The 13210-nt window shown below is 41.1% G+C and overlaps 1 pseudogene; it reads right to left on the bottom strand.

Moving 5' to 3' along the window:
• Nucleotides 1-7333: 7333 nt before the first annotated feature.
• On the bottom strand, nt 7334-8408 carry LOC122327229 (annotated as a pseudogene).
• Between the last annotated feature and the right edge of the window lie 4802 nt (nt 8409-13210).

Genomic DNA, 13210 nt, shown 5'->3' with positions numbered 1-13210 from the left:
TAACTACATGTCAGCTAGCCTTCATCAGAGTATTAGCAGTGTGTCGCTAAATACATGCTAACACTTTGTTTTGATGGTTTCAACAGACATACTGAGTATAGGGATACCTTAGAAATATGTGAACAAGTTCCTTCTACCCACTTACCTAAATCTACTAATACTCTTAGGTTAATATAATAACATTCAATTTTTTCTGTTGGAAGACAGCTGACAATAGCCTCAATATTAGCCTCACAGTAACACTGTATACTTCAATATTATAATGTATTATAATTGTTTTTATGATTAGTGACATTATAAAACTGGCCCTGAATTTGTTATTAGGCTGGGTATGTAATAGTGATGTGGGAGGAAATGAAAATTCAGTCAAATATAAAAGGATTAGCGTTCTCAGATTCTTCTTCTTGCTGTTCAGTGGGTGCTGGAGCTGTATTCAGTCACAATAATAATTGCAGTGAATGAAACACCCGCAGTTCTCCTTCTGGAAAGTGCGCTGTATGGAAGTTATTAGCTGTGTGTGTCCGGAAGCTCAGAGTTCAGATGAAATGCAGAGTAATGGTTTACGGTAACATGGCGTGTTGTCCTAGGAGAGCCATGCTAGAGCAGTAAATAGCTCAACGAGAGGAACATACAAAAGTTAAAAAAAAAAAAAGGCTTCAACATCGAGTGAGAGTTACAACATTAATCCAATGACAGAGACACGAGGGTTACTGGAATGAATATAAAGGCATGGGAAACAATCGAGGGAAATTAAACAGGTGAATGGACAAGAGTGAATCCACTTAACTAATAATGACTAAACGAGGACAGACAGGAAAACTTAACAGGGACAAAGGAGACAAACATCACAGTCCATCTCTGTAATTAGCGCCTGATTTCGACTACTGTGGTCCTCAACATACTCCTCCTGAACTCCTTGTTAATAAAACAGCAACGCTCAGCAGTTGGAGTAGATCACACTCAGAAAGGAGTGAATGAAATGAAGTGGAATGACTGGAACACTGTACATGAGAAATATCTTCATCCTCTATGTACTTTTACACATATGAGGATCATTCCTTCTATTCAGTTGCCATTTGAGTCCCCATGACATAATGTGCTGTATTTTATGTAAAAAAGGGGTTAATACTTGTTTCTGAATGTTGATTTACAAAAAGTCACTTACCTCTGTAATCAAACACAATATGTATAGTGTTCTTAAAAATAATTACTCTTATTTTAGTTCAGGTAGATTAAAATGCCATTTTCCCAAGTAAGTTTACGAACTTTGCACATCCAGATCTGTTTGAGCAACAAATCAAGGGCTGCAAGATCATATCAAACATGTTTGGGATGATGATGACTATGATTACGTAAATTACTTTCTACAAGAGCCAACAAGAAACAAGTCAAGTCTATGATGAGACAGCAGTGACGTAACATTTTGAAATGGCTGTGGTATATTGGCTAAAGACATTGGGATAGTGCAAGGTCCCTTTAAGAATACAAAGAGACTTGAGGGGGCATTATCTGTTTTTTCAGATTATTTTTCACTGCGATAAATATAGGCCTATCTGTTTCATCACAAAATAACAGTTATGTTTCACTTTATCAGCAAAACTGCATAAATGTAGCTTGATTTGAATTAAAACAAATAAATGCTATTTGGCAGGTGAAAGAATTATAATTTATGTTTTTATTTGTATCTTGATATTTGTATCACCCTCTTATCACACTCTCACACACACACAATCCCTTCTTTCACACACACTCAGTCTGTCTCTCTCACTCACATGCAGTCAACATTCTCAACAGAACATAAGGTTTAACACACTACATCTTTATGAACTCCAATTGTACATTTTAAAAAAAAATACCAAGTGACATTAAAAGTGTTTTATAGCCTGTTCATATTTGAATAACATTAATCTAGTTGAATGTAGAGAGGAGAATTTGAGTGTCCATGTATGTGTATTATATATTTTTAGTATAGAATTATTTTGAACAAAATTAGCTATTCAGTTTAAATACCAACCTAGCAGCAGTCAGTGTTGGTTAAGTTATTTTCAAAAGTGATTAATTACAATTACCAATTACATCATTAATATTGTATTTTAAATAATGGGAGTAACTTGTGTTTAACTGTAAATAATCAGTGACGTGGTTAAAAATGGGGTATAATTAGGTAGAATTATTCTCACAGTTCAACCATCAATCTTACAAGAATTTCTTTCAGCAGACATAAGATTGTTCAAATATGGGGCAGTTGTGGTGTAACGGTTAGAAAGTCAGACTTATGCACACATGAATGCGTGAAATGCAGATTAAATATTTAGAGTATTTGGAGGTAATAACATAGTATTCAGAATCAAGCACAATGCTAAAATTAAATTATAATTAAAAAGTTTGCAAATACTTTGGCTGTATGCAAAAAAAACATACTTTGAAGTTCTAATATTAATTTAAATGAATATAATAATTTACTCTTTATCTCTCAACCATAGGACCGTATCCAGCAAGAGGTTGAAAACCACACCTCCCCTTTTCCCAGCACCAGGCCTGTACTTAAATGCTGAAAAAGCTGTCACAGACTGTGGAACAACAAAAATCTGACGGATCCACTTCACAAGCAGAAAACCAACAAAGTTAAACATAAACACAGATTGAATATCCAGGTATAAACTTTTAACTCAATGACACATGGTATAGCTTTAAAGTATAGTGGAGTAAAGACAAGGCTGGCGGGTAACACTTTAGAATAAGGGTCCGTTATTAATAGGTAACTATACAGGAAGTAATGCAGGACTAAGTAGTTCAACAGTAACGCCACAGCTTTTACTTAAGGACTAATATGGACTAATAGGTCAATCCAAACAGGGTACAAACCGCGGTCTCACGATGGCAGGGATCAGAACACGAGAGAATCAAGCATCTTTCCTCAACATCTTTTCCCAACAGTGTTCCAGTTGGTCATCTTCTTTCTGCTCTTACAAAAGACCCTCCTGTGACCTGTTGAATCTCATCTTAGTACAAGTTTGAGTTTTGGGAGGGGACTCACCATTTCTCTTGCTATCAGAGGGCAGCAGAGTTGGGCTTTGTTGTGGTCGCCAGCGGCGGCTCCTCTGGGGCTGGCAGGATGCATAGCGGTGGACATGAGGCGTTCTAACCCCGGCCAGTCCTTCCGATCAACACTGGCACCGGCAGATCTTTTCAGAATCCCCACTCTCCATCGGGCCCAGAAACCGGAAACAGCAGAGATGTTCGCCTCCGGGGCTACTTGTTGTGTGTCACTGTGCACACAGGCGCGGACATTTGGCCATACAAAGCTTACAGTACTGACAGTATCGATTTTCTGTTGATTCTTACCTGGCTTCAGGGCTCCAGCTGGTGGGGTCGTGATGGACAGTGCAGCTTGCCAGCCAGGTCTTTGCTGGAAGCACGGGCTCTCAGTGGGTGTGGGCGGCTGAGCTGCCGGCCTGATTGCTGGTCGCTGGGGGCCCTCCAGCATGTGTTACTCCTGAACCACCCTCTGGGTAAACGGCGGCGCTCTCTCCTGAGGCTCCCAAATGTTGGGCCAGCATCCACCAACTCGACGAAGCTCCAGGGCATCCTCGCATCCTTACCGCTTGCCGGTGTGTTCAGGAAGGACTCGCAGAAACTGATCAACCATGACGCGCTTCCGCTACCTGACTGGCTGATGGATCCCCCTCTAGCAGCCAATGCCAAGCTGCCGGGTGTGTTAGTTCGACCACTTGGGCAACGGGCTGGGACATGGGGCTGGTACTGCCAGTCATAGAATAGTTGGCCTGCAGAGATGAAGGAAAGGCCCAGACGAGCGAGAATCTCCCTCCATACCTCCAGGTATTTCTCCACAGCTTCACGCAGGAGGAGAAGTCATACAGTCATCCGGTGCCATCCTTCCGCTTGGGCCATTGACTCAAACATTTGCAAATATGCCTCGATGTCATCATGGGCGACATTTTCGCAGCATCAACTTGGTGGTCAGGCAACAGAGCATGCTGAGCTCCAACTTTATCTCGCCCTGCTGGGTGGTCAGATGCACCACAATCTGTTGTTGGCAGATGCTGACCCTCGTGAGAGCCGCTGTAGTACCTCCTTTATCTCAGGAGGAGCGCCATTGTGCTGCAGAAAACTGAGAAACGGAGAACACAAAAAAAAATGCCTGCATTCTCCACTAGTGTGACGGGGTGAAGAATCACACGACAAGGAGAGTTCAAACAATGAACTCTCATTGCGGGTTTATTTACAATGAGTGAAATAAAATGGGTGTAAATGTCCAACTGTGTCCCGGTGCTGATGTGCTGTCTCTCTCTCTCGCCAGTGTGGTGCATTGGGTCTGTGCCTTGTAAGATGAGACTAATCGGTCATCTCGCAGCTCCCTGAAGGAGACAAGATACAAAAGTTAATCTCAGCTTCTCTGGAGTCATAGCACAAAGTCTGGCATGCCTCGTGGTGCAACATGGTATACATATAACACACACAAGAGGGCAGTCTATCATAGACACTTAACATGAACTCATAACAGGCTCTGTTTGAAACTCCTCTGGTGTTGTCTACCTACCTTTATGCCCCCTGTCATCGCCTTAGTATGAGGAGCTCTTGGAGGTGGTTTCTCATGCTATAGCTAAATTAAATATTGATTGGCCAGCCAAGGTAAAGAATGAGCAGAGCCGTAGTAGGCTCAACAAGCATTTTTTGCGCGCTCATCCTCCACAAGGTTCAAAGTGGAGCCATTCTTTTTCCAGATATTCACACAGCAGTGTCGAGATCCTGGAATAAACCATTCTCAGCTCGTCTCTCTCTGCATTTGAATGTTATGGTAATGTTGTGGGGATGAAAGAGGGTGGTTATAAAACGATGCTGTAGGTTGTGCAGACACTTGTGCGGGAGCAGTCTCACACAAGTGCCTGTTCCTCATATATGGAGACACAAAAGCAGAGCGTTGCTCAAAGTCAAAACAGGATCTGTGCATTGTGCTTCAGACTAAGAGGGCAAAGAAGCCCTGACGGTCATGCCGCAGGGCTTCAGAAGGCAGCATCTTTAGGAGAGCAGCGGTATACACCACATTACACGTGTCCGTCCTCTCCGATGTCCTCAGGGGACCACCCACTAACCCTGCCAGTGTTACAGGCGTGATGTCCCGGGTGAGTGTTACTCTTAGTGTCAGTCTGTGTTTCTGAGCACTGAAACACTTCCTCCTGACTTAAGAGATCGACATGTGTTGGCGCAAATCAACTGTTTCTCGTTGGGTCCTGCAAACTGTAGACCACACATCTGTGGTCTCTTACATAAAACCACCAAGGAAATTCCGTTTGTATGCGTGCCTTGTTCAAGCTGGCACACCAGATCTTATGTTGGCCCAGGACAAATTACTCTCATTGAGAGCCCTCTATATTCCTGGGCATTTAAATGTGGAAGCTCACATCCTGTCGAGGCAGAGGCAGAGGCCCGGGGGATAGATGTTGTACCCCAGGTGGTGGAGCAGATCTGAAGAGTGTTTTACCAGGCAGAGATGGACCTCTTTGTAATTTCAGAGAACGCACCAATGTCTCCTCTGGTTCTCTCTAGTTCATCCAGGGCTGGATGCCATGATACAGACATGGACCAGGCTTCTTTCCCCTGATCGCTCTGCTTCCCTGAGTTCTGGAGAGAGTGCGCCAAGGAGAGCGAAACTCATGCCATGAAGTGAAACTTTTCACTTCATGGTGTAGAGACTTCAGCTTGACCCAGTTAACTGCTGGAGTTCCTGCAGGCTAGGTTCTCTACAGAGGTCACTCACTCAACCCTGAAGGTTTACATGGTGGTGATCTTGGCCTACCACACCTCTCTCACTACAGTTGGTAGAGATCCCCTGGTGACACATTTCCTCCGTGGTGAACCGAGGAGAGGGAGGTGACCTTTTGGCCCTCTCAGTGGCCCTTTCGCTTTTATAGTTTGTGACTGGCATGGCCAAGGCTTCCTGTACCTGTGGCGTCCCTATGGTCACACCACATAGCCAGTTGTACTTCAGATTTTAATTCTCCTCCTTTCAGAAACCAGGGCAGCATCTCATTCCCCATAGCATCATCAATGCGGCTCGAGTTCCTAAAAGAGGAATGCCTCAGGTTACGTATGGAACCATGGATCCTTGAAGAACAAGAAGCTGCATCTTGTAACCACCATTTCACTGGTTTGATTTCACACATGATTCAGAGCACGCTGGAAGGTGTTCCCATAGCTTCATTGTGCGATGTCCCGTTCTTTCGAGGAACCATGGTTACATATGTAACCTGGAGACATTTAATCAGTCAAACAAAATAATGCGTAACAAAATACTGTATTATACGTTTGTGTCCATATGCTTTTTTTTTTTTTTTGTAAAGGTGATATTGTGAGATGGGATGACTCTGGTAGGTTGGTGTTTATTTAGTTCATGATATGGCATGTATTATTGTTTTTTTATTTGTGGAAAATGTTTTTCATATTGGGAATTTTTAATTATAATTTTTCAATGAAACATTTTCTATATTTGCTATATAGAAATTAACTTTCCTTGCTTTGCCTACCAATATAAAATATTGCTATTTTAAAAACTTGCACAATGCAGAAATTCAGACAAGGGCCAAAAACTTTCACATTGTATAATTTTTAAGTCAAACACATCACAAACATAAAAATATAAGAACACAGAATGCTTAAGGTAATTTCATTACAACAGAAAAAAATTCTAGCTAGATATGTTCTCAATTCTTACAAATGACAGTCTGCAAAATGTCACTTGTTTTGTTACAGATAATTTTTATCAAATATTATTTAATTAGTTTGTATGGCCTGTGCATTTCATGTCATTCAAATGAAAGAGGGCTCCACATTTATTAAAAATACTTTTTTGTGAACATAGCTCTGCTTCATGGTGCTTCTCAAGGGCCTTGTCTTAGATGTGCTTGTTTAAACAGGCACTGTTCGGGAAATAGGAGACATAAACAGCTTGTTCACAAATAATGATTATATGTCACATCTATTAGCAATCATTTACCAGCTGCTGTTTTACACTTAAATTTGCATTATTTATTTTTCCTCTGGGAAAAACAATGTTTTAGAGTTTACAGTGTATTAGTGGAGTTGATTTTAGCCATTTAAGGCCTTCAAGAGAGCAAATAGTGTACATGTTCACAGTAAGCACATACATACTAGGCAGTACATCTAAACTTTTTACAGAATTTACATAATTGGTGCACTGGTGACATGCAATGTTTTATGAGTGCTAAACACAAGAACCCTAACTATTCCATTCAAAGACAGATGAGCTTATTCATATTTGTTCTTTGTGCTATTCATGTAAGTATATAAACAGTCATTTCTCTTCTGGGAACAGATTGAAGTACTGTGATGAAGGTTCAAATATTTTCAGTGTCAAAATATATTTAGCTGACACTCTAAACCATTGATAAAACATTGCATAAATAAGTGGATTCATGCAGGAATTCATACATAACATCCAATACATTACATTAATTATAAGAGCATCACTTTCATCATGCCCAAAAGAAAGAGTAACTATGTAGTATGGCGTCCAAAAAAGAAGATAAACCAGTACTACAATCCCTAAGGTTCTTGCAGCCTTTTTTCTGATTTGGCCTTTTTTCTGTGACTGAATTTAAATGCTTAGCTTGCCGTTTTGCTACAAAGCAGATTTTCATATACAAAGGAATAATTATACAGCAAGGTGCCACTAAACAAACAAAAGTATCTATTATTAGATTTTCCAGTGTTACAACAAGTACACATTCTCCAATACACGTGTGGTTTCTCTCTGGATGGAGTAAAAACTCATACAATAGATAAAATGAATAAAAGAAAGAGAATAACCAGTTTACAACAATAGAAACAACAACTCTATTAGTATTGACCTTCAGTGGATATAGCAAAGGGTCATTCACAGCAATGAACCGATCCACGGATATAATAATCATATTACCAAGAGATGCTACAACAACCACATAGAGAATAAGAGGAAATATTGAACAGAATATTTCTCCAAAGTACCAGCATGGCTCAATGAGTTTCATTCCCTGCACTGGCATGAGAATCAGTCCTGCGATCAGATCAGCCACGGCCAGAGAGAGGATCAGCACATTGGTCGGAGTGTGGAGCTGCTTGAAGTGTGAGATGGAGACAATCACCAACAAGTTCAGAAACACAGTGAACACTGATGTTACAGAAACGAAAATGTACACAACAATGTACTCGGCTTCTGGTCTGATGCTTTTGGTACAAGACAAATTGTTGTCTGGAAAGCAGTATCGGACTGTTTGATTGTCCACATTTGTCACTTCCCAATCAGACACTTTCATGATGGATGGATATTGAAGAGTAGACTCTGTGTGAAGATGCTTGTCAGTTAGGTCCCTGATCCTTGTCACTGACATGACCTAGCTTTATACGAATGAAAAGCACAGCGACCAGCCCATTCAAAACAAGGTTTCATTATTCAGCTCTCAAACCCACCCACTAATGAATATGCATAGACCTGCTTAATTTGATCTGTACTGAATAGTGGATTAGTGAATCCATTAATGCCTATTTACTTTTATATTTTTCCAATGATTACAGCACATGTCCTAACATGTATTAATTTTATCAGAACAATTAGTCCAGTTCACCAATTTCCATTGTACTCAAAATGATATGCACGTTAACAATCAATCAGTAATCTGTATTTTTTCAAATCGGGTATAGAGTCATTTTCAGTACAGGGCTACTGTGTGCTTTCATCACACAGATCTCTTTGTCCTCCTCTGTGATTCAATCTTTATGTAAGACTAATAAGTGCTTAGAGGTCAATCATGGCCCATCTTTTAAAACACTTCATGTAACATGGTGGTACTCTTTGAAGTATGCCACTGTATACTGCTTCTATGATGCTGTGGGTGAAGGTGGATCCTGGTTGTTCTGAGGGCCGCTTTGTCACCTGAACTGAAGACTTCATTATGGCTTTTGGGCAGTTTGGGGTTTTAGCATTTAGCCAGGGCCTCTAGTTGGGCAATATATTGACAGTACAACATCATGTTAGTAATATTCAGCAGTAATACTGATTTGATTGTATAGACACTGTTGAATGAGAACTGGAATGATGTGTTCTACTTTCCTAATTGATGATCTTTACACTGTCATTAAACTGAGCTGAATCAACACTGAACTGACCTCAGCTGAACAATACTGTTTTTAGAGCTCAACAGCAGAATTAGCATTTTACAGCATTTTATGAAATCAAGATCTAATGGATCTAATGTCATTAGAATGTCTGTATCTATTCATCTATTCATCACATTGAATTCTTTCATCAACTAGGTTTTAACTTTTATTGTAGCTATATAGGTGCTGTAGTTTTTCTCGTTGTTTGGCCAAAATGTCATTATATAAATGATGCAGCACTATATTTAAAGTGTACAAAATTAAAGGCCTATTGTCTACAACTAGACAACAGAAACCAAGACTCTAAGCAGGGACACTTCCCTCTCCCCAGACACTTCCTCCAGCTCTTCCAGGTGAACACCGAGGTGCTCCCAGGCCAGCCGAAAGACATAGTCTTTCCAGCGTGTCCTAGGTGTTCCCTGGGGCCTCCTCCCGGTGGGACATGCCCGGAACACCTCCACTGGGAGGCGTCCGGGAGGCATCCAGAACAGATGCCCGAGCCACCTCAGCTGACCTCTCTCAATGTGGAGGAGCAGCGGGTCTACTCCAAGCTCCTCCTGAGTGACTGAACTCTCACCCTATCTCTAAGGGAGCGCCCAGCCACCCTATGGAGGAAACTCATTTCGGCCGCTTGTATCTGGGATCTTATCCTTTCGGTCATGGCCCAAAGCTCATGACCATAGGTGAGAGTAGGAACAAAGATCGGCTGATAAATCGAGAGCTTCGCATTGCCGCTCAGCTCCATCTTCACCATGACAGACCAATCCATCGTCCGCATTACTGCAGAGGCTGCACCGAGATACTTAAACTCCCGACCTGAGGCAGGAACTCCCCACCAACCTGAAGGGGGCAATCCACCCTTGTATGACTGAGAACTATGGCCTCAGATTTGAGGTGCTGATTCTCATCCCAGCCTCTTCACACTTGACTGCAAACCGCCCCAGTGCACACTGTAGATGCAGCCAACAGGACAACATCATCCGCCAAACCAGAGATGATATCCTGTGGCCACCAAACCAGACCCCCTCTGGCCCCCAGCTCCTAGAAATCCTTTCCATAAAAAATAATGAACAGGATTGGTGATAAAGGGCAGCCCTATCGGAGTCCAACATGCACCGGGAACAAGTCTGACTTACTGCTGGCAATGCGAACCAAACTCCTGCTCTGATCATACAGGACCGACAGACCGAGGAACACCGTGAGGAACCCAGTTGAATGCGCTTCTCCAAATCCACCACGCATATGTGGACTGGTTGGGCAAACTCCCAGGAACCCTCCAGTAGCCCTGCTTCCAAGTGATGCTGCAGAGTTGTGTCAGCCACAACATCCAGAGACCTGAGGTACTTGAGGATCTTGTCCACCCCCAGAGGGCCACTGAGGAGCTTCTTAATAACTTTAGTGATCTCAGCCAGGGTGATAGTTGAGTCCCCCCCAGGGTCCCCGGCCCCTGCTTCCTCAAAGTATTCCTTTCACCGCCTGACAATGTCCCCAGTCAAGGTCAGCAGATTCCCACCAGATAGTCCTTTTCCATGGTCTCACCAAACTCCTCCCAGACCCAAGTTTTTGCCTCCACAACCACCCGGGCAGCAGTTGGCTTGGCCCACCGATACCTATCCGCCGCCTCAGGAGTCGCACGATCCAACCAGGCCCGATCAGACTCCTTCTTCAGCTTGACAGCATCCCTTACTTCTGGTGTCCACCACCGGGTTTGGGAGTTGCCGCCACGACAGGCACCGGAGACTTTACATCCACAACTCCGGATGGCTGCGTCGACAATAGAGGTCAATAGAGAACATTGTCCACTCTGACTCAATGTCTCCAGCATCCCTCGGGATCCTTTCAATTGTGAAGAAGTGGGACAAGCATCTCCTGACTGTGTGCAACACTTCAATCTGAAAAATTATGAGATTTTGTTAAAAATTTGAGAATCAAATAGCATTACAAGCATTAGTGACAAGCTTTTAAATGCTTTTCATCGTAAAATATTTGTAAAACCCTCAAACAGACTAAAAGAATACGGAAATGCTACCCTGGTTCTGAGCACACGAATGACAGAACAAAGTTATACATTTTTTCTAGTTCAAGATTGTCAATTGTATTTAAGATTTGCTGTATTGCTTGAATGACTGACTCTAAACACCTCAGTAGTTTATATGTCTCTCAAAGAGGGATTCTTTGAAAAGTGTGGATCTGTCAAATATTAACCACAGGACTGAAACACTGCAATTAAATATTATTGTTATTAATATTTAAAATACTGCATATATAGTCAGTGAAAAGTTCCATGAAAGGGGTTGATAAAATGATAATAGTTGTTAAGCTTTGATTATATTATATTAGATTATATAAGTGTGTAAATGTTAAAATTGACCATGCATTAATAATTGATTAGTTTCACTGATTTAATTTTTTAGGTTTATGATGTAGCAAAACAAAAGTGTTTTACAGTAAACCTTGATGGTAAGGTGCAATAGGTCTGGTTGCATCATCACAAGTTTATTTCTTGTCTGTGCATTTAATATCTTTAATTGTCAGACTTCAACCATATGTTTCATGAGACATCATTACTGAAAACAGAATTTATTTCTTCCGAGTGCTAATAAACTCTTTGGGGAGTTTTAACAGCTTGGTCTAGTTAAAGGTGCTGATTGGTCTCAAAAGAGTCTAACACAAAATCATTGCATCATAAGAAAGCAAAAAGGATACTGCTGTTTAGGGGCGATATTAAAAAAAAAAAAAATTCATATCACTACATATTCTTCAAATAGTTTTTAACCTTTTAATTTAAGGTTTGGAATTTTAAAGCTATTGACAAGACTCATAAGATCAATCAAATGTATACAATAACCTATAATAACCTCTACAAATACAGCTAAATGTATACATTATATACACTATAAACTAATTTACCAATTGAATGACATACCATAGACTTATACATGGCTAGTGTTTACATATAGTATTTACATATTTCATTTTATTTCATAGTTGATAATGTTTCTGACTGAATGTGGCATCAGTGTCAGCAATAACTTGTCCACGGCCTTTTCTGATTATTTTTGTTGTCAAACTCTCTAAACTTAATTATACATGTTGTGCAGGCAGAAGAGTTTACCAGTTTACCCCGACCTCGGCCTCTGCAATGGGCCTGGTTTAAAGCTAAACTAGTGCTAAAAGAACTGACAGGATTTTTATTAGGGGTGAAACCTTACTTATACATACCATATCAGGAAAATTCCAAATGGAACAGATCATCCTAATCCCCTTGGAGTGGGGCACATGCATACCACTATGCAGTCATTTGGATGGCCTTATTATCTTCAGCTGGCATGTTGACAAAGCAGCACAGTGTAAATAGATACTTTATATTTTGGTACCATTTTGTGGTCAAGTTTGGTTACCAGAAATCAATTACCCTACCTTTAAGCTATGTGGGATACTACTCGGACAGCGATTCTCAATTGTATTCATTTATATACAGTGCAAATCTGTGAATGAATGTTACAAGTGAAGTAAACTTTAACGTATTTCCCTGCTCAGGGGTAGAGAGCAATGGACACTAAACACTGTCTATGTTGATTGGAACACAGTTCATGCACAGATATCTCTTCTAACAAGCTGATTATCTGAATCATTATCTGATTATCTTTGTATATTAACAAAGAAAGACATACAAAATATGCAGAGCTGTGGAGCGTGAGGACTGGGACTGAGAACCACTGTACTAGGAAGGTTCTTTGACCTGCTGTGGTCTGCCATGATGGGCAGGTAAATCTGTGATGAGTGGGCGGGGCTGAGAGCTCCAGCGTGAAAATGCAACTCTGATATTGACTTTGGTTTTGACACATTTACAAGACAGCCGTTTACAGACAGCCTTTCTTTTAGTGGATACAAGGCCATTTGACATTGATCTCTTAGCAAGAAGTGTGTTAGTCTTGAAGCTGGCGCTGCAGCCACCAATCGGTGTATGACATCAAAGTATCACAAGAGCGGCACTAAAATCTACAAGAATGTGGCTGATGCAGCCAAGTATTTT

This window comes from Puntigrus tetrazona, chromosome 22 (genome assembly GCF_018831695.1).
Source record: "Puntigrus tetrazona isolate hp1 chromosome 22, ASM1883169v1, whole genome shotgun sequence".
In the NCBI taxonomy this organism is placed as follows: Eukaryota; Metazoa; Chordata; class Actinopteri; order Cypriniformes; family Cyprinidae; genus Puntigrus; species Puntigrus tetrazona.
This window is presented reverse-complemented; position numbering and strand designations above follow the sequence as displayed.